Source organism: Pipistrellus kuhlii, unplaced genomic scaffold, assembly GCF_014108245.1.
Source record: "Pipistrellus kuhlii isolate mPipKuh1 unplaced genomic scaffold, mPipKuh1.p scaffold_m20_p_14, whole genome shotgun sequence".
NCBI lineage: Eukaryota > Metazoa > Chordata > Mammalia > Chiroptera > Vespertilionidae > Pipistrellus > Pipistrellus kuhlii.
In genome coordinates, this window is record NW_023425449.1 from 31,419,760 (window position 1) to 31,445,308 (window position 25,549).

Below are 25,549 nucleotides of genomic sequence, written 5' to 3' on the forward strand. Positions count from 1 at the left end.
AAACCGGTTTGGCTCAGTGGATAGAGCGTCGGTCTGCAGACTGAAAGGTCCCGGGTTCGACTCTGGTCAAGGGCATGTACTTGGTTGTGGGCACGTCCCCAGTAGGGGGTGTGCAAGAGGCAGCTGATTGATGATTCTCTCTCATCGATGTTTCTAACTCTCTATCACTCTCTCTTCCTCTCTGTAAAAAATCAATAAAATATATTTTTAAAAAAATGGGCAGAGGACCTGAGCAGACATGTTTCCCAAGAAGACACAGATGGCCAATAGATAGGTGAAAAGATGTTCAACTTCATTAGCTATACAGGAAATGCAAATCAAAATTGCAATCAAATACCACCTCACACATGTTAGACTGGTTATTATCAAAGAGGAAGCAAGCGTTGGAGAGGGTGTGGAAAAAATGTACGCTGTACGCTGCTGGTGAAAATGTAAATTGGCTCAGTAACTATGGAGGTTCTTCAAAAAGTTATGAATGGAGCTACCATATGACCCAGCAATCCTTCTTCTGGATATCAACTCAAAAAATTTGAAAACAATTATTCATAAAGATATATGTATCCCTATGTTCATTGCACCATTATTTACAACCTAAGCATCCTTCGATTGGATGAAGAAGACCTGGTAATATGGAATACCACTCAGCCATAAAAAAGGATAAAATATCACATTTTTTCAGCAACTTGGATGATCTTGAGAGCATCATGCTAAGCAAAATAGGAAAGATAGAAAAGGACCAGACCATGTAATTTCACTCATATGTGGAATATATAACAAAAAGCAATAAGTGAACAACAACAACAACAACAACAACAACAATAAAAACTAACTCACAGACACAGACAACTGTATGGTGGTTACCAAAGGGCAAGATGTACAGGAGGAGGATGAAGAGAATAAAGGGGGTCAAATATATGGTGAGGAAAGGAAACTAAACTTTGGGTGGTGAGCACACAATGCCATAGACAGATGATGTGTTATAAAATTGTACACATGAAATCTGTATGATGTTACTAACCAGTATCTATCAATAAATTTAATTTAAAAAGGATGAGTAGCTGAACTCAGCTGGGAGGGAGGAGAGTGCTATCTTCTGCTAAGTCTAAAGCTACATTTTCAATTAGGTGCAGCTTGTTAGTACAGTCATGTCTGTCTGCTCCCTGCTTTGGGACTCCCTCTTCCTGCATTTCCAGTCTTGGTTGCGGCTAAGTTTTTATCAGAGCAGGCTGAGTTTATTTTTACTTAGGTATCCAATTAAGAACTCTATAAGACTTTGCGATGCAAGGAAAAATAGTGGTATAATTTAATCTGGAACAGGGTAGAGAGGCATTTATTTTGGGGACTAAGCATCTACCTGTGTTCTTTCAAGCAGCTGACTTCTCCACTAACTTGCAAGGGCAAATCTGACTCAGCTAACATCCTAGTCCAACAATCATAGGAAAACAGAAGTGTGGGGCTGGAAGGGATGCTGAGAGATCATTTGATCCATCTGTCAGCCCTTGGGCAAGGATGTATCTAGGTCTCAAACTGTTCTCAATAGATGCAACTAAAACACATCTTTTTAGTCTCCAAAAGAGGAGAGTTGATAACATACTAATTTAACTCATAACCACATTTAACAAGATAGCAGACATTTGTCTTAATCATAGTTTCATTTTTTTTTTGTTCTACAATGAGCAATGGCTGGTTTCTTGCCTTTAAGAGATAAAGCATGTTAGTATCTTTATATGTTAGATTTTTCTAATCCTTTAATCATCTTTAGGACTTGCCAGGGTTTTTTTTGTTTGTTTTTGTTTCACTGTGTTTTTATTCTTGTATCAGTAATTTAAAAAAAATTTTTGATTACAGTTGACATTCAATATTATTAGACTTACAAGTACAACATAGTGATTAGACGTTTATATAACTTATGAAGTGACCATCTCGATAAGTCTAGCACCTATCGAGATGGTCACTTCATAAGTTATAGCACCTATGTGACATCATACATGGTTACTAAAATATTATTGACCATTTTCCTTATGCTATACTTCATATCCCTGTGACTGATTTTTAAAACTGGCAATTTTACTTCTTCATCCCTTCCCCTCCCATCTGACAACCATCAGTTTACAGCCATCTTTTTGATATTAAGGTTTGTTGCCGTCTCTTAATACTACTGGAAATGAGGCAATAGTGCTGTATTCAGAGGATAAAGAACCACAGAAACCTTAAAATAGTATGAATAACCACTCTGGAGACACATCTGTAAGTGTTATTTTCTAGAGTACATGCTAAAATAAAAATCCTCATTCCACAGCTGAGATTCGCTTCCCCATGTGAAAGCTCCATGGAAGTAACATACCCCACAGTTACCTGGAGAAAGGCTCCTGGGAAACTAACATGTCCCCAGAAAGCAGTTGGTCTAAAGGAAACTACAACAAAAGAACTTGCAAAAATCAGGAATCGTATTTTGTGATATTATGAAAGTCAATTAAAATGGGATATCACCTTTCTCCAGTAACAATTTGGGCAAAGGCTGCTTGGAAAAGTAACATGGATATTTCTGTCTGGGTCGAGGCACATGCCTATATCTTGGTCTTTGGTGCAGTAATAGTCATGTGAGATTTGTAAAATGCCACCCTCCTTAACGCATACTTCTAATATTTCCCATGACACCTTACGATTGGGCGTTAGTTATAGATTTGAGAATGAGAAGACTCAGGTTCATAAAAGTCAAAGTCTCTTTCCTTAGGATGAGCAACTATGAAATGGTGACCCAGAGGATGCCCAACTCAGGGGCCCCTAGTATACTGACTAGATAAGTGTCTCAGGATCTTCAGAGAATATCCCAGAAGAATAAGCAACTTTCAGCTCCCTGACTTCGTGCTGGAGAGGGTCTGGTTGCTGGGTCTCACACCCTGGTCTTTCGTCTCAGGAGTTATTTGCCCTATACATTAATGTGCGGATATTTAAAAGTTCCCGTCCGCCCACTATGGGCAGTTACCACCAGTCCCTTCCATATGGCCTGATCACATCTGGATGAAAGACTAAACAGTCTCTGAACTGCAGAGTGAGAGGACCCTGGACTAGGATGGCGACAAAGGATTGCCAATCTTGTCAGGAAGGTCTAAGGCTACCTGCCTCCTGAATCCAAGGAAAGGATGCTCCTTTGGGGAACCTTCTGGCCTTTGATCTGGGTGGTTGCTCCCATGCGTTCCTTTCCCATGATTACCTGTCACTTTTAGACAGACCTATGTAAGAGGTGGGGCAGGTCAACGTAAAGGCCAAGAGCATGGGTTTTGGAATCCAAGGACCCTGAGCTGGAAGGCTAGCTCTGGCAGCATTGGCTGTGTGATGCTGGGGGAGGTTTTAACACTCCTGAGCCTCAGTTTCCTGATCTCTCCCGTGAAGATAATTAGAAAACCTACCTGCAGGCTTTTCTGCAGGACTGATTGGAACAAGACAAGTCAAACACACAGAGTGCCTGGCACACAGTGAGAGCTAAGCAAACATTAGCTGTCTGTTGTTATTATTTTTAGAAAGCATAAAAAAAAAAAAGAAACGCTTGGAAGCCATAAAGATAAAGTTATACTGTACATGTTCCTGGTTAAGATGAAGAATACAGAGAGATTGTCCCCTTGTTCAGAGATTAAAACCTATACATGTTTTAAGGAGGGTGGCGAAGCAACGAACAAACCTCGACTATGAGCAAAGGTGCATTGTGTTCTAGCACAAAGGGAAATGGCTAGATGTGAAGCCACTCTAATGTAGTAGTTAATTCCCTGAATTCCTAGGATTAAATCCAGGGTCCTTCAATTAATATCTGTGCGATGTAAAGCAAGTTCCTTAATTTGCCTGGTCCTCACTTGCTTCATCTGTAAAATGAAGATGTTCATTAGGAGTTGATAATGTTAAGGTTATTTTTGTGTTGTTGTTAGTGTATTAAGGAGATTATGGAAAATGCAGTGAGTAACAACATGCATTCTAGAACCAGACCGGCTGAGTTTGACTCCCAGCTCTGCCACTTATTAGCTCTGTGACTTGGTTCTCTGTGCTTTGGCTTCCTTGTTTATAGAACAGGGTTATGAATAGTATATTTTTCATGGATCTCTGAAGATTTAAATTAATATATATAAAGTGATTAAAACAGTACCTGGTGACTTTTAGGCATTCATTAAATAAATGATTCAAAATTCCAAATGCTTTTAGCAATTTGAAAGTAATAAATTCAGTTGGCTCTTCTGGTTCTTGTCCTGTGCTCATTCATTGGCCTGGTCCAGCCTCCATGAAGCCCCCAGGGCTGATTGGACACCTTGCTTAGGTGTCCCTGGAGGGGTGATCAGTATCCTCCAGCAGCTTCAGGTTGAGTCCCGTATGTGGATATGGAAATACATCTGAGTATTTCTTCAACTTAGTAACAGATGGCCTGCCTCCCAGCTGCCCAAAGGGGCAGAGCAGCACAGAGAGGGCAGTCCTGTTCTGAATTTACTTTTTTTTCTTTTTGGTTGGTTTGAAAAAGTGTTAATTTTGTTTTCAGCTAGTGCTTGATTAAATTTACATCATCATATTAATTCACAAGTCAACATACACAAAATTTTAATGCACTGAAAAATGCCCTCTCTTATTTACCCTTAAAATGGTCTTTTTAGTCTGGATCCATTTAATCTTCTTGACTCTTCTTCCACAGTCTTTGTCTATAAATTGTTGGGAGGCTTCTCTGACCACCAAGTTTAGGTCAAGTAATACCTCTGTTATTGCCTTTCATAGAATCTTAGTTATATACTTTACTAGGTTATTTTGCTTTACTAGGGCAGCCATAACAATTTGCAACAAACCAAATGGTTTAAAATAAAATAGATTTTTTTTTGTTTTAAGTTCTTGAGGCCGGAAGTCCACATTTCAGAAGTGAGCAGGACTGTAATCCCTCTGAAGGCTCTAGGGGAGGATCCCTCCTGGTCCCTTCTAGCTTCAGGTTGCTTCAGGCATTCCTTGGCTTGTGGCCACTTCACTCCAATCTCTGCTTTCATCACAACATGGTCTTCTATTTGTGTCCTCTTCTGTTTCTTCTAAGGATACTTGTCATTGGGCTGGGGCTCATCTGTGTAATCCAGGATGATCTCAGCTTGAAATCCTTAAGTACATCTGAAAAGACTTGTTCCGAATTAGGTCTCATTCATAGGTTCCAAGCGTTAGGGCATGAACATACTTTTTTGGAAGCCACAATTAAATTAACTAATATTATCATACTAATATCTATTTTCCCCATTATCTCCATGAGAGTAGAAACTGGAGTGCTCCCTCCACCCCCGTCATTATCTCCCCAGTTTTTAGAATCATGCATGGCTCATTATAATAGGAACTAAATATTTTGTAAATAGAATGAAAGAAACCACACATCTCTTTCCTCTTCTTTCCCACAATTATATATATATTCTCTCCAAGATTGCTCCAGAGCATTTCTAGATTCCCAATTCCAGTTCCTCTTACCAAGGAATTAATAAAATTTCACTTATTCCACTTCTCAACCCCAAGACCTTAATTTTGAATTTTTATTACATTTCAGTGTAATCTTAGAATATGCTGCTTCTCAGGTCACAGTTATGCATTCTTTTCTGATGATGGCAGAAAAGATCACTTCAGCTACACTGTTTAAGAAATGCTTATCTCTCACTGTCTTATTTGTCCTTGCTTTCCTTCTTACAACATGTCAACATTTCACCTATCAGTGGGCTGCTGGAAGGGAAATGTGGCCAGAGAATATGATCTCCAAAAAACCAGAGGCATAAAGAAGCTGCTAAATTCCTGGAGCCAATTTTATTTGGCCTTGTCTTCTCTTTCCAAGCCCAGGAGCATTTTGTAAATTATTTTCCGAAAGCACAGTCCCAGTAAATCCAACAAAAGGCCTCAGAAATGCTGGCAATTAAACTTCTTGTTGTTTCACCATTAAAGAAAGATGAGAACATATTAACTAACAACTAATTAGGGATTAAAATAATAAAAAATCACCAAAGGCCTCGTATTGGAATAAAGTTAAGTCAGTCCAAAAGAAAGCAGTGCTTATACATTTTAATAAAATGATAGCAATTATGACTACCAGCCTGAGTATCAGTCATCAGAAAAACATTATTTCTACAACATCCGGTAAAGGTGGGAACTCCTGGAAAAGCTTTGTCTTAGTGCCCATGTTTTCCCTGTAGTTCTCTTTAGGACTAATTGCTGATTGTAATAATTGGATAGCCAGTCTCATTTATCAAAGCGAAGCACACATATCAGAAAAGGGAAAGATTCTTAACATTTCCCTAAACTACTGATTGGTACATTCACCAGTTTGGAAGCATTATTGAAGCCCATCAGTCATAGACTTAGAACATAAGACTAGTGAGAAAAAAAAAGTTTGGATCTATGCAACAAGGGTTCATCTCAGTACCAGGGGGTTAGAAAGAATCTGTGGGATTTGGGATCATGTTAGGTGAAGGGGTTAAGGAAGTAGGATTTTTTTTCTGGAGTGAATACTATCCAAAAGAGAGGTAATTCTATCATTGGATAGCTTAATAATTTTATCTAGAAAATAGGGAAAATAATGTGGAGCTAAAACTGTAAGTGATAAGGAAGCTGTAGCCACTTATATCAACCTCCTTTCTCCAAATAAAAAAGGGGGCTAGGGGGGGATGTTCAGTCATGCTTCTGGTTTAAATAACGTTGTTTTTTGGTCTGTGTTTAGTCATGATCAGTGTGATCTTGTTTTTTTAAATCTTATTTCATGAGGGACACAGAGTGGTCTTGTCTGAAATTGGTTTATATTCACCAGAAGAATACCAAGCCTAGCTGTTAGTGCTAGTCAGGTTTGCTTTCCATTTCCAGGATGATCACTGTTCTACTTAGGTCATGTGATAACTAAAGGCATGCTAACTGATTTCAGGCTAAACAAGGGCTGAAAACTCTCAGCATTATCAGGCCAGGGTGACTTGGGGACTACGGAGTTTGGGGTTATGGGACAAGGGGTGTCGAACTGTGTTGATCCACCCAGGAGATACCAGGAAGTCCATGCTATCTGCCTTTGACATCATGCATCCGTCTGTAGCACCTACATACCAACACCTTTCTCATATAAAAAAGAGTTAATTCTACCTTAATTCCTGTCCTTTTGGTGAGCATTTGAAGACTTATAAATACTAAGGAAAGATTCTTGACTCCTATACTAGAGACATTGAAACTAAGTGGCTATGCAGGAAACTTATCAGAGAAGTAAGAGTTCACTGCATTTTGCTAGCTTAAAGTGATTCTGTACCTGAGAATTAAGTTGGCACTTTCAGCCTATAGCTTCGCAGAAAGGATAGAAATAATCCGAAAGCACCTGGTGCATCACGTGGCTATTCATTAGTAAGGATATTGGAAGGAAGAGCCCCTGATTGCATCCCATAAAGTAAGAGATTCCCTACACCCTCTTTTGATGATTTATGGTTTTAACATTGATGACTTCTCCATGATACCTGATTGCTACATTCAGCAGTATTCCGTGTGGTGCTTTAACAGCAGTATGACAGTGCATTTACATTTTAAAATTCTGTCTCTCTACTGTGGTTTAATACTCAATGAAAAGCACTTCAGATTTTGTTAACGCATTTTCTTCCCAGAATCTGGCTCAAGAACTCTACTATATATTATCCAAAGAAATCAAATAAAACATCTTTGGCTTAGTAAAAAAAAAAAAAAAAAAAAAAATCCCAACATAGGAACCAGGAAGAAGCCATTTATTTTATATCCTATCTAAATTTCAATATGTCACATTTTAGAGCTTCAATTTTCTTAATTACAAATAATGTAGCTACATAATTTCCAAGTATTCCTTACCTATACTTCTATTAAACTCAGCATGCCTGAGTATAAAAGCTTACATTTCCATAGGAAAATTTTTCTCAAATTTATCTATATTTTCTTCTTATCCTAAAAGTCTGAAAAAAGACCTTCTCAACAATTTAGCACTAGAATCACCTTTCATGGACCTATAGATCAGTATTGAAAATAAAACAGAAGCATTTATCTGTGTCTTCTAAATTATTCAATTTGTTGGCATAGGACCATTCATAGTGTGTCTTATGATCCTTTGCATTATTATAGTATCAGTTACAATGTTCTTTATTTCTGATTTTATTTATTAATCTCTCTTTTAAAAAATGCAGATTCTGATTTAGTAGGTCTAGATATAGTCTGAGATTCTGCATTTCTAACCAGCTGCTAGTCAGTGACAGTGCTGCTGGCCCATAGATCACACTTTGAGCTGCAAGGAGTTATGTCCATTAGAGATGCACAGGAGGAGCAAGTCAGGAAAAACATTCAAAAAATAAAGTTGGTTCTGCAGAGTGAGGAAGGAGGAAGAAGAGAAAGTGACTGAGATTTGTAGCCTCTGGGAAAGTTATCGATTGACATGGGAACAAAGGAGAACCAGCTACAATCTGTATTCATTAAATCAAGTTTCAGTCTGTTCTTAGACCAATTAAAAAAAAAAAAAAATATATATATATATATATATATATATATATATATATATATATATATATATATATATTATTGATTTTGTACAGAGAGGAAGGGAGAGATAGAGAGAGTCATCGATCAGCTGCCTCTTGCACACCCCCTACTGGGGATATGCCCGCAACCAAGGTACATGCCTTTGACCGGAATCGAACCTGGGACCTTTCAGTCCCCAAGCCGATGCTCTATCCATTGAGCCTAACCGGTTTCTGCAGTTCTTAGATCAATTTTAAAAAGTGAAAAGAGCTGAGCCCACTCTCTTACCAATATGCAACCTACCAAGACTTAAGAGGAAATGGAAAGCCTGAACAGACCAACAACGAGTAAAGAAACAATCATTAATAAAAAAAACGCTCACAAAAAGAAAAACCCAGGGATTCACGGCTGAACTCCACCAGACATTTGAAGGAGAATTGATATTAGTTCCCCTTAACCTCTTCCAAGACACAGAAGAGGAGGGGACACTTTCAAACTCAGAAATCTATGTCTCCTGTATCACCCAGATACCACAAGAAAAGAAAACTACAGGCCAGTATTTCTAATAAACTTAGATGCAAAATAAACAAACACAAAAACTAAATTCAACAGCACATTGAAAAGATTATACACCATGAGCAAGTGGAATTTATCCCTGGGATAAAAGGGTGGTTCAACATACACAAGTTGATTGATGTAACACATTAATAGAATAAAAGGTTAACAGAACATAGAATCATAAAAAAAGCATTTGACACAATTTAATATTCATTCAAAAAAACAAAAAACAAACTGGCAACAAAATAGGTGAAGAAAGTTATTACAACACAAAAAAGGCCATGTGTGAAAATCCGACAGCTGACATCATTCTCAATGGTAAAAACAGAAAGCTTTTCCTCTGATCCAAGGCAAGAATGTCCACTCTTGCACATCTATTCAGTAGAGTATGGAAAGTCCTAGCCAGGGCAACTAGGCAAGACAAATCAGTTTATGTTGTTCATTATATTCCACAAATGAGTGGGATCATGTGATATTTATCTTTCTCCAACTGATTTATTTCGCTTAACATAATGCTCTCCAGGTCCATCCATACTGTTGCAAATGGTAAGAGTTTCTTCCTTTTTACAGCAGCATAGTTATTCCATTGTGTGTACTCTAGTTTTTTAATTCACTCATCTGCTGATGGGCACTTAGGCTGTTTCCAAATCTTAGCTATTGTATTTGTAATTGTGCTGCTATGAACATAGAGGTGCATAAATCATTTCTGATTGGTGTTTCTAGTTTCTTGGGATATATTCCTAGAAGTGGTATCATTGGGTCAAATGGAAGTTCCATTTTTAGATTTTGAGGAAACTTCTTACACAGTGGCTGCACCAGTCTGCATTCCCACCAGCAGTGCACGAGGGTCCTTTTGCTCCACATCCTCATAAGACTTATCATTTGTTGATTTGTTGATGACAGCCATTCTGACAGGTGTGAGATGGTACCTCATTATTGTTTTGATTTGCATCTCTCAGATAATTAGTGACTTTGAGCATGTTTTCATATGTCTCTTGGCTTTCTGTATGTCCTCTTTTGAAAAGTATCCATCTAGGTTCGTTGCCCATTTTTTGATTGGGTTACTTATCTTCCTTCTTTTAAGTTGTATGGATTCCCTGTAAATGTTGGAGATTAAGCCCTTTTTGGTGATAACATTGGACAATATGTTCTCCCATGTAGTGGGTTTTCTTGTTAATACAATAGGTTTTTTTTTTTTTTTTTTTTTCTGTGCAGAAGCTTTTTATTTTGATGTAGTCCCATTTGTTTCTCTTTAGTTTCCATTGCTTACGAACTGTATTGGTGAAGATATTGCATTGGAATATGTCTGAGATTTTGCTACTTGTGGATTCCTCTGAGATTTTTATGGTTTCCTGTCTTATGTTTAAGTCCTTTATTCATTTTGAGTTTATTTTTGTGTATGGTGTAAGTTGGTGGTAGTTTAATTTTTGTTTTCATGTATCCAATTTTCTCAACACTGTTTATTGAAGAGACTGTCTTGACTTCATTGTATGCTCTTTCCTCTTTTGTCAAATATTAATTGAGCATAGTGGTTTGGGTCAGTTTCTGGGTTCTCTATTCTATTCCATTGGTCCACATGTCTGTTCTTGTGCCAATACCAGACAGTTTTGAGAATAATAGCTTTGTAATCTTGAAGAAGAAGAACAAAGCTGGAGGAATTATACTTCCTTATTTAAAACTCTATTAAAAAGCTACAATAATCAAAATGGTATGATATTTGAGAGATGCAAATCAAAACAACAATGCGGTACCATCTCACACCTGTCAGAATAGACAACATCAACAAATCAACAAACGACAAGTGTTGGCGAGGTTGCGGAGAAAAAGGAACCCTCGTGCATTGCTGGTGGGAATGCAGACTGGTGCAACCACTGTGGAGAACAGTATGGAGCTTCCTCAAAAAACTGAAAATGGAACTCCCATTTGACCTAGTAATCCCACTCCTAGGAATATATCCCAAGAAACTAGAAACACCAATCAGAAAGGCTGTATGCACCCCTATGTTCATAACAACACAATCTACAATAGCTAGAATCTGGAAACAGCCTAGGTGCCCGTCAGCAGATGATTGGATCCAAAAACTATGGTACATCTACACAATGGAATACTATGCTGCCATAAAAAAGAAGGAATTCTCATCATTTGCAGCAACCTGGATAGAATTAGAGAACATCATGCTGAGTGAAATAAGCCAGTCAATGAAAGAGAAATACCACATGACCTCACTCATTTATGGATATTAAAGAACATTATAAATTGATGAACCAAAAGACAGATATAAAGACATTAAAGCAACAAGCAGACTGTCAAATTAAAGCGGGGAGGGTAGGGAGATCTGGGGGAGATAAGAGATCAACCAAAGGACTTGTATACATGCATATAAGTACAACCAATGGACACAAAACTCTGGGGAGGGAGGGTATATATGGGTGGGGGGGGACAATGTTAAAATATGTACACAGATAATTAAATAAAAAATAAAATAAAATATAATAATTAAAAAAAGGTATGATATTTGCATAAAGAAAGAAATACAGAACAATGAAACAGAATAGAGGGCCCAGAAACAAATTCATGTATTTATGATCACCTGATCTTTGGGTGCCAATTACATATCATGGGGAAAATATTGTCTCTTCAATAAATAGTGTTGGAAAAATTGGACATCTACATGCAGAAGAATGAAATTGGGTTATTATGTTACCCATATATAAAAATCAACTCAAAATAGATTGAAGACTTAAATGTACAACTCAATATTATAAAACTAGAAAGAAAAAAAAAACATGGGAGAAAAGCTTGACATTGCTTTCATAGATTTGACATCAAAAGCACAGGCAACCAAAGCAAAAATAGACAAGTGGGATCTCATTAAACTGCTATGCTACTGAACAGCAAAAGAAATAATCAACAGAGTGAAGAAAATATTTTCCTCAGAATGGAAGAAAATATTTTCAAACCATGTATCTGAGAAGGGTTAACATCTAAACTATATAAGAAACTCAACTAAATAGTGAGAAAACAGCCCTATTAAAAAACGGGCAAAGGACCTGAATAAACATTTCTCCAAACAAAATATGCAAATGGCCAACAAGTAGAGGAAAAGCTACTTAACATCACTAGTCATTAGAGAAATGCAAATCAAAACCACAATGAGATATCAGCTCACACCTGTTAGAATGGCTATTATAAAAAAGACAAAAGATATATATATAAAAGGGAACCCTTGTACATTGTTGGTGGGAGTGTAAATTGGTACAGACATGGAAAACATCACGGTAGTGCCTCAAAAAATTGAAAATAGAACTATCTGATCTAGCAATCCTACTTCTTAGTATATATATCTAAAGAAATGAAATTAGCAACTTGAAGAGATAGCTGCACTGCCCTTTCATATTCATTGCAGCATTATTTACAATAGCCCAGATTTGGAAACAACCTAGATATCCAACAAATGAGTGGACAAAGAAAAGGTGACACACACATGAACTTTAACCAAGTTTGAGATACATCCAGCAAAGGAGGGAAATACTTCTAATCCTAAGAGCAGAAATGTGATGGGATGCACTGTCAGAATTCCAGCTGTTTCAATTCATAATTCACAGGAAGGAACTCTGATGCCTGCTAAGCTGGCCTGCGGCCTTTCCTGGCAACCCCAGAGCATCCACTGCTGTTCTCTGCTGTGCTCAGGCCAGCCATGCCTGGCACACAGAACATTACATTAGGACAGGGTGCCTGGTAACGGCTTCCCTGTTAAATGGCAACGAGTAAGCCATGATGTTTAACAGACACTGCAAAGCTCACCCACCAAAAACAGAGCTCCCTCATCCACCAGGTCCACTCTTTCTGAGTAATCTCAGTGAACAGGCTTTTAGGGATATTTAGATGACCTTTTTTCTTGAGACGTGCAGCTTTATGCTTTGTAATTACATCTGTGTAATTACATCAGGGCAACAAAATCTGTTTAGTGTTCTTCGATAGGGATTCCACATGTAATTCACTACTTTTGTCACACATCTCTCTGACAGGCAACTTGAAGCTTTTTTCCATTAACCCCCAACCTCCACCTGGATTTAAGCAGGGCTTACTGGTACTTCTCCTCCTCACCTGCTCTGCTATCTTTCATCTAATGATACTATAAAGGGGGAAGTCTTCTGACCTTTTGATCCTAGAAGTTATTTGTAGAATCTTTAAAACCATTTTTTTTCCCTAGCCATCAAAGATGGTGCTAAATTATTTTAAAGCCTGCTTGATTCATATTTTATCAGTTAGGTAGGCTTTTGTCTATATACCGTATTTTTCGGACCATAAGACGCTCCGGACCATAAGACGCACCAGTTTTTAGAGAAGGGAAATGAAGAAAAAAAGATTCTGAAACAAATAGTGTCCTAAAATATTTTATGTGCATTAAAACCCAACATCATAGTCATAAACACATGTAATCAACCCTGTAAAGTAAACAGCAGCATTTAGAACCATTTTAGAGCCGGGCAAGCACACAGAGACCACACAGAGCCGGGCAAGTAAAAAAACTTTTTTTAAAAAGTATATGTGTAGGCTATATTTGGACTATAAGACGCAGGGACTTTCCCCCCCCCACTTCTGGGGGAAAAAAAGTGCGTCCTATGGTCCGAAAAATACAGTACTTAAGTCCCATTTCATGTTCTTTAGAAATAATGATTTAATTAATGACTGCAGAACATAATTTTAAGAATAACGATATTGTATAATTGTAAAGCTCTGGTCTATGTATAAGTGATTTTTCTTTCAAATGTGTAGCCCTTCTCAAAAAGTAGTTAATTGGAATTATATATATACTTCAGAATGATGGGAGCATAATGTAGAAAAATGCAACTTATTGAAAATGGCGCTTCATTATTTGCATGAAACTCATAGCTTCTCTCTGAGTTGTCTTTGAGTTGCAATGTTTATTATCCGCATAATAATGTCCCCAAATAACCCAAACTCTAATCTAAAAGTCACTTTCAATGTCTTTACCTGGCTTATATTCCATTGGATCCTGAGGTAGATTCTCTCTCTGCATTGTCCCTCAAATTCCCTCCCACTGCATGAATTCCACCCTTCAACATTTCCCTGCTGGTCCCATTCATAATGCTGCTGACCCACGGGCCTGGCTTCAGTCTCTCTCTTATCATTCTGCTGCCCTGTACAGCTGCTACAGTTAGTTAACCTTTGTTCGATGCAGGCAGGCACCTACTGAATGTCTCTAATGTTATCTACTAAGTAGAGGATAAAGTGCAGGGCCTCTGGTAATGAACCTTGTTAGTCACTCACACTCTGATCTCGCCAACAGACTCGTCGCTCACTCTCTGTCCCCTGGCATATATGGTTTTATCATAAGGTCCTATCTGCTTCCTTACTATCTCCGTCATACCCCTAAACATAGGTCCAGGTTTCATGGGGTCTGATGTAAGAAAAAGAGCACACAATTATGTACGTTCATCATTTTTTATATTTATAAAAACAGAGACAGGGTGTTGCAAGGATCCCAGACCATGAGGAAGCCTTGGGCTTCCTCTTGGAATATCTGCCTGAGTTATTGCTCAACGACGCCTACTGAACTATTGCTTATTAAACTTTCTCAGTCTGGCAGAGTGACCACGATAGTATGGGCTTCATAAGGATTTGTTAAATTTAAGAACAAAATCCTATTTGCCTTTAAGTTTGGCTCAAATGTCATCTCTTCTGTACACTCCTTCTGAATTTTCCCAGTTATTTGCTGTTTCTCTCTTTTTCCAAAGTGCTTTGCAGACACATTTATAATATGGCACTGTCAACATTACCTGCTAACTGTCTATTTGTGGACCAGTGGTCCTCAAACTTTTGGATCAAAATCAGCCTGCAGAGCTTGTTAATCTCACTCGCAGGGTTCCTGGCGCAGTGGGCCTGGGGTGCCTTTCATTAGACAGTTCATATTTTTAACAAGATCCCAGGTGATGCTTATGGCCAACTTCAATAAGAACTATACCCATTGATTCAAAACACATTGCTAGATCTTAGAAGGTGGTTCAATATATAGATTAAGTGGAGGAAAATAATTAAGCATTCACCTACTGAAGGGCATTGTTCCCCTTCCCCCAAGTTTGAGGCTTTATAAATAAAGCTTCTCTGAACATTTGTGTAAACATGCTTTCATTTCTCTGGGGTAAATGCCCAAGAGTGCAATGGTAATTACTTGGCCCTTATTTGAAAGTAACCTGTAGTCCCATATTTGACATGTAACTAAACACATAACAAACTTATCTATTTAAAAAAAATCATAAAAGTGTGCATCCATTTGAATAATCTTTTCATGTCTAATATAAGGAGTTTCCCTTATGTCCATCTGCAAACCCCAGCATAATTGGTAAGTCTGTCATGCCTGCAGCTGATGAAATGGTCCAGGGCAGAATTTCAGTCAGCATTGCTGATCATCTGCTATAACAAACAGCCTGATCCTTTAAAAATAAGACTTTTCTTTCCTTTCTTTCATCGGTATATATTTCATTCACGGCATATACGCACATGTGTTTTAAAAGAATGCCTCTTGGTTTCCTTGTTCCAAATTAAACAAATATGGTCATGCAGTTTATAATGAAATGCTTTCCCCTAGCTATGAAATGCTTTCCCCTAGCTATGAAAACCACCAAGCTTACAAGAGACGTGTTAGAGAACAAGGCAGCACACGCACAGGCGAGTTGAAATTCATAAACAGAATAGCAACAACAGCAGGTTGCGTACTAAAGCTCAGAAGACTGATGGTTGGTCACAGTATAGTAACCATTGCGCTTCACATCCAGTGTTTCCCAAAGTGTGGTACGCGTACCCCCAGGGGTATGGGAAGAGTTTGGTGGGGATATGCAATGCACTGTGCTTAGCTGAGCCTAATTCTACGTTCTCATGAGTACGAGGGGTACTCAGCGTTATGAAAATTATAGAAGGGGTACACATATGTCAAAAGTTTGGGAAACGCTGATAGACAAACGCTAATTGCTTAGTGGAGGTTTCGCTGGTGGCTTAGGACTCAGATGGCAGGAGGGTGGCGTATAACTCCCCTCGCACCACAGCTCTCAGCAGAATATGGTCCTGTGTGACTCAACACAGAATTACTGAGTTAACACAAAACACTAATAAAGGTGAAGCATGTCAATACTTTTAAATATAGGACAACAAAATCTCTGCCCATGTCTCAATTACATGGCAGGATAAAGGTAGCCCGTTTGGTTAATAACAATGTAAATTCCATTTGGAGAATTACGTTTTTATCTGGACAGATAAGTAACCCAATTTCTGAAGCTATAAAACCATAAAATAGTATTTAATGTCATCCCCCGGACATCACTTTATAAAATATGTTTGAATCAATATTATAATAACTCTAGAAAAGTAACATTTGAATAATTAATTACCCATATCTGATCAAACTGAATATGCTGTGAAGTTGAGGCTGCTTTCTTCATTTTACCAGGAGGTACGAAAGATTTAAAAAATGGGAGACAGTGATGTAAACCAAACCATTATTAATTGCAAAATACATACCAACTTCTGAGAGGTTAAAATGTGAAACACATGTGCATCTTAAAATAGATAAGATAGGGTAATATATAGGCATTTGTTGAGCATCTACTCTATGTCAGGCACAAAGATAACCACTGGATATACAAAAATGAACAACATATACTCTATATACTCAATAAGTAGAGAGCCCAGAGGTGAAAAGTAGAAAAATCAAAACAACTTTAGGTATAGTGTTCTCAATTTAATTTTCAAGTTAGTTCAAAACACAAGGAGAAACCGTCTCATAACACCATTAAATAAAGGCTATTGAGATTATATGATAGCTAATAAGTAGTAGTAGTTTTATGAGCATCTAGGAAATAAACTGACACTCCTTTAATTTATTTCTCAAGCACTTGCAATGTCAATCCCCTGGCCACGTTAAAGTTTGTCTAGTTTTAGTACATTAGCATGGAAAAAAAACACAATCATTTTCCTCTTGGGTCTCAAGATTCAGGAGTGACCCAATATTCAACTCATTCATTTCTCAAATAAATATTTTATCATCTTGCAACTGAAATAAAATGTAGCATTTTAGTCCCAAAGGAAAACTACTAAAAATAATAGAAATAAGCAGAATACTGACTTAGTCTTAAAATAACCCCCACTACACTGCTTGTATCTAATTCGAATCCCCAAAATGTTGCTGAGTGAACAATATAATCATTTGTGATGGAAAGAGAGACAATGTTGATCTTCAAATCTGAATCCTTTTGGCAAACTGTTAGATCCCTGAAGGATGTTTTTGAGTCCTGATCTATTATTGTTTCATATGATGGCATAATAAAAAATAAATGTGATCTTTGTCCCCCGGTCCTGGCTTAGACCTCCTAGAATCCTTGGAAAATATATATATATATATATATATATATATATATATATATATTATTGATTTTTTACAGAGAGGAAGAGAGAGGGATAGAGAGTTAGAAACATTGATGAGAGAGAATCATCGATCAGCTGCCTCATGCACACCCCCTACTGGGGATGTGTCTGCAACCAAGGTACATGCCCTTGACAGGAATCCAACCTGGAACCTTTCAGTCCGCAGGGCGATGCTCTATCCACTGAGCCAAACCCCTTTCAGCTGGAATATACTTTCTTTTATATGCTGATGAGATGACTCATGGTGTGGCGGGAGAGTAAATAGCTTCAGGATTGGGGGAGTAACCAGAAAAACCAACCAGATGATGTTTGTACTTTCAGCTTCACCCCCTGATCTTCTGGGAGGGGAAGCAGGCTGGAAATGGAGTTCAGTCACCCATTGCCACTGATTTCACCAACCAGACCTACTACGGAAACTTCCATAAAAACCCCTACATGATGGGTTTGGGGAGCTTCCAAGTTGGTGAACACACCGAAGTGCCACCTCTCCATACCTTGTCCTGTACACTTAGCTGTTCCCGAGTTGTACCCTTTATCATGACCCACTAAGTAAAGTATTTCCCTGAGTTCTGAGTCATTCTGGCCACTTGTTATACCTAAGGAGGTGGTCATGAGAACCCCTGCATTGGCGGTTGGCTGGGCAGAAGTGTGAGCAGCAGGGGCACCTTATTTGCAGCTGATGTCTGAAGTAGCGGCCATCCCGTGGGACTGAGCCCTTAACCTGTGGGGTTTGTGCTAAGTTGGTGTCAGAATTGAAGTGAATCGGTGGATACCTCTCTGATGTGAGAGAATTGCAGAACTGGTGTGGGGAAATGACACATACGTTTACCGTTAGAAAGAAATCATATACATACTGTATTGTATTATGATCCCCCATTTTCCTGTTGAATTGAGGCATTTCTGTGGGAACTGCTTTGGCCGAGGAGGGATGTGGTGGGAGTCCCTGCAGGTAGAGCCTAAAGAGCAGGTGTGGTTCCCTGTCTCTCTCCATGGGCCACAGGGACCAGCAATGTTCTGAACAGGGCAGCTTCTTCAGCCTGGGTCCCAGAGTGGAGACAATGCAGAAAGGAGCTGCAATGGACCATGAGCAAGAAATAACCCTTGTTCAGGTTTAGGCATAACTTGTCTCCCCAGCACAACCTAGCTTATTGTATTGAAGTTCAAGTGAGATGGAATAAGGGGTTTATTATGGGAACCAGATTATGTAGCTGTGGGAACTGGGGAATAAGTTGATCAGATAATGTTGCCTCTGTTTTTTTCTAACAGTAAACGTGTCATTTCTCTGGTTTGCTGGTGGGCCAAGAGCCACTACTGATCAGTAGGATTGGGGAGAGGGAGGACAAGGTGGAACTTGCCTGACCCCGTGGCCTCTGACCTCTACCTCATGGGTACTTGTGAAGTCCCGTGTGTGGTTAATGTCCCATTAACTTGGTACCTTTTTGAGGGTACCAAAATTAGAGAGTGTCCTGACCTAACTGGACCACAATTAACAGATTGTCAGACCCATGTCCAATGGGGAAATATAAGACAATATGTATATGCTTTCTTTCTAAAAGTAAACGTATGTGTCATTTCTCCACACCAGATCTGCCTCAGACCTCACGCGCACCTGCACAGAGCTCAAAGAATGAGATTCGATGGGGCCTGAGAAGCTGCTGGCCAGATGGCTGCTCCACAGATGTGGTCGGGGGAACTGGAAGGTCAGGGACCACATGGGTGAGCTGTGGATGCCTGGCCACTGACTCGGAGCAGACTGGCTTCTGCTTCACCTCTGCCTTATCTCCAGCCATTTCCTCTGTGGCCAATCCTAACTCAGAACCGCATGGGACTTCGGGAAGCTTAGCTAAATCGGCACACACAAAAGCACCACTGCTTATGAGCACACGCCAGGAAAAACCGCAGGCTCAACTACAAGCTGGAGCTCTTTTCACATCCCTATTTGGATTCAGACTTGGGGGAATCCAGAGGAAACTTTTTAAAAAATGTCAACCTCTTTTTGCTTCCTTGAGCCCAAGACCCAAACAGAAGCAAGGGTAGTGGTCTATTACTTGGGCTCTTTGTCATAGGACTGTATCTGATTGGCGCTGGAGATTAGCGCTGGGACCAAGGAGAGAGAGTAAGACCTGAAGCTGAGCTTTACTAAAGCTGTCTCTGTCCTTGTCTCTTTATCCCGATCCTGCCAGTTCCTGCAAGGGTGGCGGGGAGCAGAGAGAGAGGATGATAAATAACTTTTATTCCTGTGAAGTCCCATGTGTGGTTAATGTCCTATTAAACTTGGTATCCTTGCTGGAAACTGAACATTGTCAACAACCTCCATTGCTCTGAAAGGTCAGAGCTAGTTCGCTGTTTAGTTGAGACATTGTTAGCTGAAGCAGCCTCCACCTCTGTTTGTCTTATGTAAATTTCTGTCATTGGAATTTCCTGCCCAAGGGCTATGCATGTATCCCATCGTCTCAATAAAAGGGGTAGCAAGGCCAGAGCAGCGAGTAGTCCTCCCACTAGAGGTGTGCTCCTGCTTGGCCCCCAATGTTGCCAAATTAATAATTTTCTCGTCTCTTTTCATTTGTTTTCGGCCTTCTCCAAAACCAGAACCCTGAACCGAAACCCGGAACCATGCAGGACATGAAAGAGATTCCCACATACCTTTTTGAGGGTTACCTGTTATCTTTGGGTGTAACAGGAGTCTTTGCTTTGAGAGATAGGGGCAAGTGGTGAGGCTTGAGCACCACCGGAAATTAGAGAGTGTCCTGACTTAACTGGACCACAATTAACCGATTGTCAGACCCATGCCCAAGGCTTGCTGGATGGTTACTCTTAGGACATCTGTGTGCCCAGCGCCCACTAGCTGAATTGCATGCTTCCCAAGCACTAATTGTATTGATTTCAAAACCTGTTTATGCCCATTAGACCAATAGGTTATGAGCGGAAGTGATGCCTGCCGTTTCCAGTTCACTCCTGAAGAATGGAGCTGCTGCCGCCCTCTCCGTATCGGTTGCTCTAGCAGTTGTTTCTAGCAGTGCCCGTTGGATTCAATTGGCAGTTTCTTCTATCAGAATCAGCATCCTTGCGCAACTTCAGAGAGATCAGCACCATCTGCCAGCAAACCCTTCCACCCTCAGGTTGGATCTCAACTCGGCGGGTGTCTGCTCAAAGCTGCCGAGGACATCAGTATGAGCAGGCAGTGTCCTTCCTCCAAGGCTGAATTCTGGCTCTGCAAGAGCCTTCCTGCCAACTCCAAAATCAAGTCATCTTAACCTATTCCCTTTGTTCATGCGTCCATCATTAAGTATGAAATAGACACTAACGAGGCTTCTAATCACTGCTCTTGAGCATTGGGGTAGGCCATTTTCAATATTCAATATTGATTTTGTGTTATGGCTAAGTATATCCATTCCTGAAAGAATTTTTCTTGCTTTTAGAGAAAGGGAGAAAGAGAGATAGGTCCAGCACTAATCTCAAGGGCCAATTCTTCATTCTTCATTGATGTGAAACATTGATTGACTGCCTCCAGACACAACCCCTACTGTAGATTGAGTGTGCAACCTGGGCATGTGCCCTGACCAGAATAGAACCAGCGACCTCCTGGTGCATGGGACAATGCTCAACCAACTGAGCAACTCTGTTGGTCGGGAGAAAGTGTTATTCTACAGATTACATCACACCTCTGCTTAAAAACTCTTGCTGGCTTCCCACTGCCCTCTGAACAAAACCCCAAGATTTTGTCCTTTCTGTCAAGGCCCTGTGTGAATTTGCCCTGGGCTGTATCTCTTAGACCTCACATCTTTCCAGCTCCCTCCCTTGTGTTTACTACACTCCAGACTAATTGGCTTTTTTCTCTGTCCATCAAATGACTAAACTCAGCTGGACAAATCTGCCTTGGCACTCAACAACGATTCTTGCCTGGAATTTCTCTCTTGAGACCTTTGCAGGACAGGTTATAGCCCTACTATTACATATTTAAAGAGACATTTTTCTGAACTTTCAAAGAATCCCATTCTCTCTATTGAATCTATTTTTTTCCATAGCATTTACCACAATCTGTAACTACCTTCTTCATTTGCCTATTTTCCTCTCCATGACGACAAGCTCAGAAGGGAATCTATTTTGTCTATGTTGTGGATTAACCTCTTTAAATGTCTAGTGAATAAAAAATGAATTTAGCTTTTGGCACTGTCTAAAATATATACTCATGGCCATGGTGTCCTACAATCTGACCCTTCTCAGTGAGAGGACTTAGATGTACAGTCATGTGCCACTTAATAAGGGAAATATGTTCTGAAATGAGTCACAGTCCCAAACCTAGATGGGCTAGTCCTGTGGTCGGCAAACAGCAGGCTCCCGAGTCACATGCAGCTCTTTGGCCTCTTGAGCGTGGCTCTTCCACAAAATACCACGGCCTGGGTGAATCTATTTTGAAGAAGTGGCGTTAGAAGAAGTTTAAGTTTAAAAAATTTGGCTCTCAAAAGAACTTTCAATTGTACTGTTGATATTTGGCTCTGTTGACTAATGCCAACCACTGGTCTAGCCTATTGCTCCTGGACTACAAGCTTATATAGCATGTTACTATAACAAATATTGTAGGCAATTGTAACACAATGGTATGTATTTGCATATTTAAACATATCTAAACATAGAAAAGACTAGAGGCCTGGTGCACAAAATTTGTGCACTTGGGTGGGGGGTCGTCCCTCAGCCTGGCTTGTGCCCTCTCCCAGTCCAGGAGCCCTCAGGGGATGCCCAACTGACGGCTTAGGCATGCTCCCGACAGAGCAGGCCTAAGCCGTCAGTTGGACATCCTTAGCGCTGCTGTGGAGGTGGGAGAGGCTCCCACCACTGCCACTGTGCTTGCCAGTCATTAGCCTGACTTCTGGATGAGTGGCACTCCTTCCGTGGGAGCGCACTGACCACCAGTGGGAAGCTCCTACATTGAGCATCTGCTCCCTTGTGGTCAGTGCACATCATAGCAACCGGTCATTCTGCCATTTGGTCAATTTGCATATTAACCTCTTATTATATAGTAATAATAAGTATCAAAATTACAATGAAATTACAGTCTTAGGAGACCACCATTGTACATGTGTTCATCTTTGACCAAAACATCATTTTGTGGCGCATGATTGCAGAAGTATACAATCTTCGGATTTCTGCTCATGTTCTGACATAATTTTATAGGAACAATAGAACTAACTTTCTCCACTGTCAATAATACGAAGTCTTTTCAAAGTTTGCCAATGTGGAGGTACAAACAAGCTTTCTTATTTATTCTACTCTTTATCTTTGTAAGACCTTGTTAAACCTTAGCATGAATCCCTTCTGTATCACAGTTTACATCATAGGCTTCATGCTGCAAGCCATCCAGAGAAGGCAGCAAAATGGGAAATTTATCTGCATGCTCATACACAGGATTCTACACCAGGGCTTTGTATTGCTGATGCTTTGGACAAAAATAAATAAATAAATAAATAAAATAATCCTGTTTCCCAGATGTATTTTTTGCAGGGCTGTTTCTAAACCATTCCACAGTGAAATGGAGAAAACACAGTAATTATAAAAGAGAAATGCTCTTTAAAGGTGCTTGCTAGGCTCCATCATTTATGACACTCAGTATTGTTAACCTAATTACAGTCTCCCTCAGTGGGACAAAGCTATACTTTCTCCAGCTGTTTTCCTCAGACTTCCTGTCCTTGAATACAGGTATGTGCCAGGAAGAAACACAAAGCATTCAAAAGCAAGAGACTAGCTAACAGTACTCTGTGAGGCCTTTGGTCTTCCTAGGAGGCCAGAGCAATGGCCTCTGTGGATGAAAAATCTTGTATGAGGTAGTAAACTATGTTGTTAACTGGTGGGGAAAATAGGCTGAGGGAGAGGGGGCCCTGGAATCGCTGCTCATTTTCACTCTTTCTTCCTCTTCTACCAAAAGAGGCTCACTCAGGGGGAATGGGGTTGACATGGAGGAAGCTGAGGTTTGCCGACTTTTCAACTGTTCCTGACTTTTTAATTTGGGTATTGATTGGCATCCTGACAGACAGGCTGACACCGGGGCCTTAGGCCACATGGAAATGGACCACGAGGCCATCTATTTTCCTTTTATAGTAGATCCACTTTCCCACTTGTTCGTGGTTCAGTGCTTTCATGCTCCCCTCTGCTCAGCCCCATTCCCTATTTCCCGTTCACCCAGAATTTACAAACAAAAGCATTTCCCTAGTTAGGCTTAAAGCAAACAATTATTGTTTGGGGACTACATGCAGCAACACAAAACCATGATTATTTAAAACCACATTATAAACATGCAAATGTGGAAGATTCTATACAGATGAGTAAATACTTTCTAAATTTCCACTTTCAATTCCTATTCTAATTCATCTTAAATAGAACTATCCAATTAATGATTCTTTCACAACACATTCAATGTTCCTCACATATCCCCAAGTTTATAAATACTACAAATTGCCAATAGGATAAAAATCCCAAATTTTAATCTTGGTGACATAACGTTCTCCATTAATTTAGTGAAAAATATATATGAGGAACTCCACTAGGCATTGCCAAGGATACAAAATGAGCACAAGACTCCTTGTTCAAGGAATTTACAACCTAATTGGGAGACCATATATACAAAACAACCTTCAAGGCAGAATATATGAGCCACAAACGAGATATACCATATTTTTCAGACCATAAGACGCACTTTTTTTCCCCCAGAAGTGGGGGGAAAAGTCCCTGCGTCTTATGGTCCAAATATAGCCTACACATATACTTTTAAAAAAAAGTTTTTTTACTTGCCCGGCTCTGTGTGGTCTGTGTGCTTGCCCGGCTCTAAAATGGTTCTAAATGCTGCTGTTTACTTTACAGGGTTGATTACATGTGTTTATGACTGTGATGTTGGGTTTTAATGCACATAAAATATTTTAGGATACTATTTGTTTCAGAATCTTTTTTTCTTCATTTCCCTTCTCTAAAAACTGGTGCGTCTTATGGTCCGGTGCGTCTTATGGTCCGAAAAATACGGTAATAGCAGCAATTATATACTTAGCATTTACCGTGAGCTAGGTAGTTCACCTCTCTTATCATGAATCTTCACAACAGCAATATAACACAGAAGTATCTCCACTTACAGATAACAGCAATACCAAATTCCTACCAGTGCCAGGTGTGGTGTGTGTATATATATATATATATATATATATATATATATATATATATATATAATCCTATTTAATCCCCATAAAACCTCATTTTATAAATGAATGTTGGTGATCTGCCTGAGGCCACAGAACTAGTCAGTGCCTGTATGGTCTAAATGTATGGTCCAAATACACATGTTGGGATCCTATTGCCTAATGGTATTTGGAGATGGAACCTTTGGGGGATGTTAGGTCATGAGGGTGGAGCTCTCATGGGTGGGATTAGTGGCCTTATAGAAGAGGCCCGAGAAAGCTCCTTAGCTTCTTTCTACCATCAGAGGACACAGTGAGAAGTCAGCAGTCTGCAATCCAGAAGAGGGCCTTCAGGAGAACCTAACCATGCTGGTACCCTGATCTTGGACTCCCATTTTCCAGAACTGAGAGAAATAAATCTCTTGTTTATAAGTCACCAGTCTATGGTGTCTTTTATAGCAGTCATTACTGATTAGGGGAACCAGAAATTATTGGAGTTCCTTGTAAGAGAGCTCCAAGTCCGATACTCCCCATTTAGGCCCTTCTCACCTCCTAAATGTTATAAGAAACAGAGCATGCAATTGGTCTCTGACTCTAGGAGTAAAACTTGTCAAAGTCTATGGTACCAAATCCAGATTTCTCTCTGCCTGTTACTCTCCTGTTATGCGTGCCTTCTCCCTCCAGTGTCTACCCCCTCTCACCCTCCCTCCACCCCCCAGTTACTTTTTTCTGGAAGCCTATGCTTTTATTAGGATCAAGCTACATAGTGGCTGTTAAAGCTATTCTTGGGCATGCATGCGCGCGCGTGTGTGTGTGTGTGTGTGTGTGTTAGGGAGATAAAGGACTGCAGCTACAGTATTAGTTTATTTAATTCAGTCTTCCTACTTGTGCAACAATAGGTC

The 25,549-nt window shown here is 39.7% G+C and overlaps 1 protein-coding gene across 1 annotated transcript in view; it reads right to left on the reverse strand.

Annotated features, from left to right (window-relative positions):
• The window catches only part of CPA6 (carboxypeptidase A6), a 203,338-nt gene that overhangs the window by 68,337 nt on the left and 109,452 nt on the right, over positions 1 to 25,549 (reverse strand). The window lies entirely within an intron of this gene.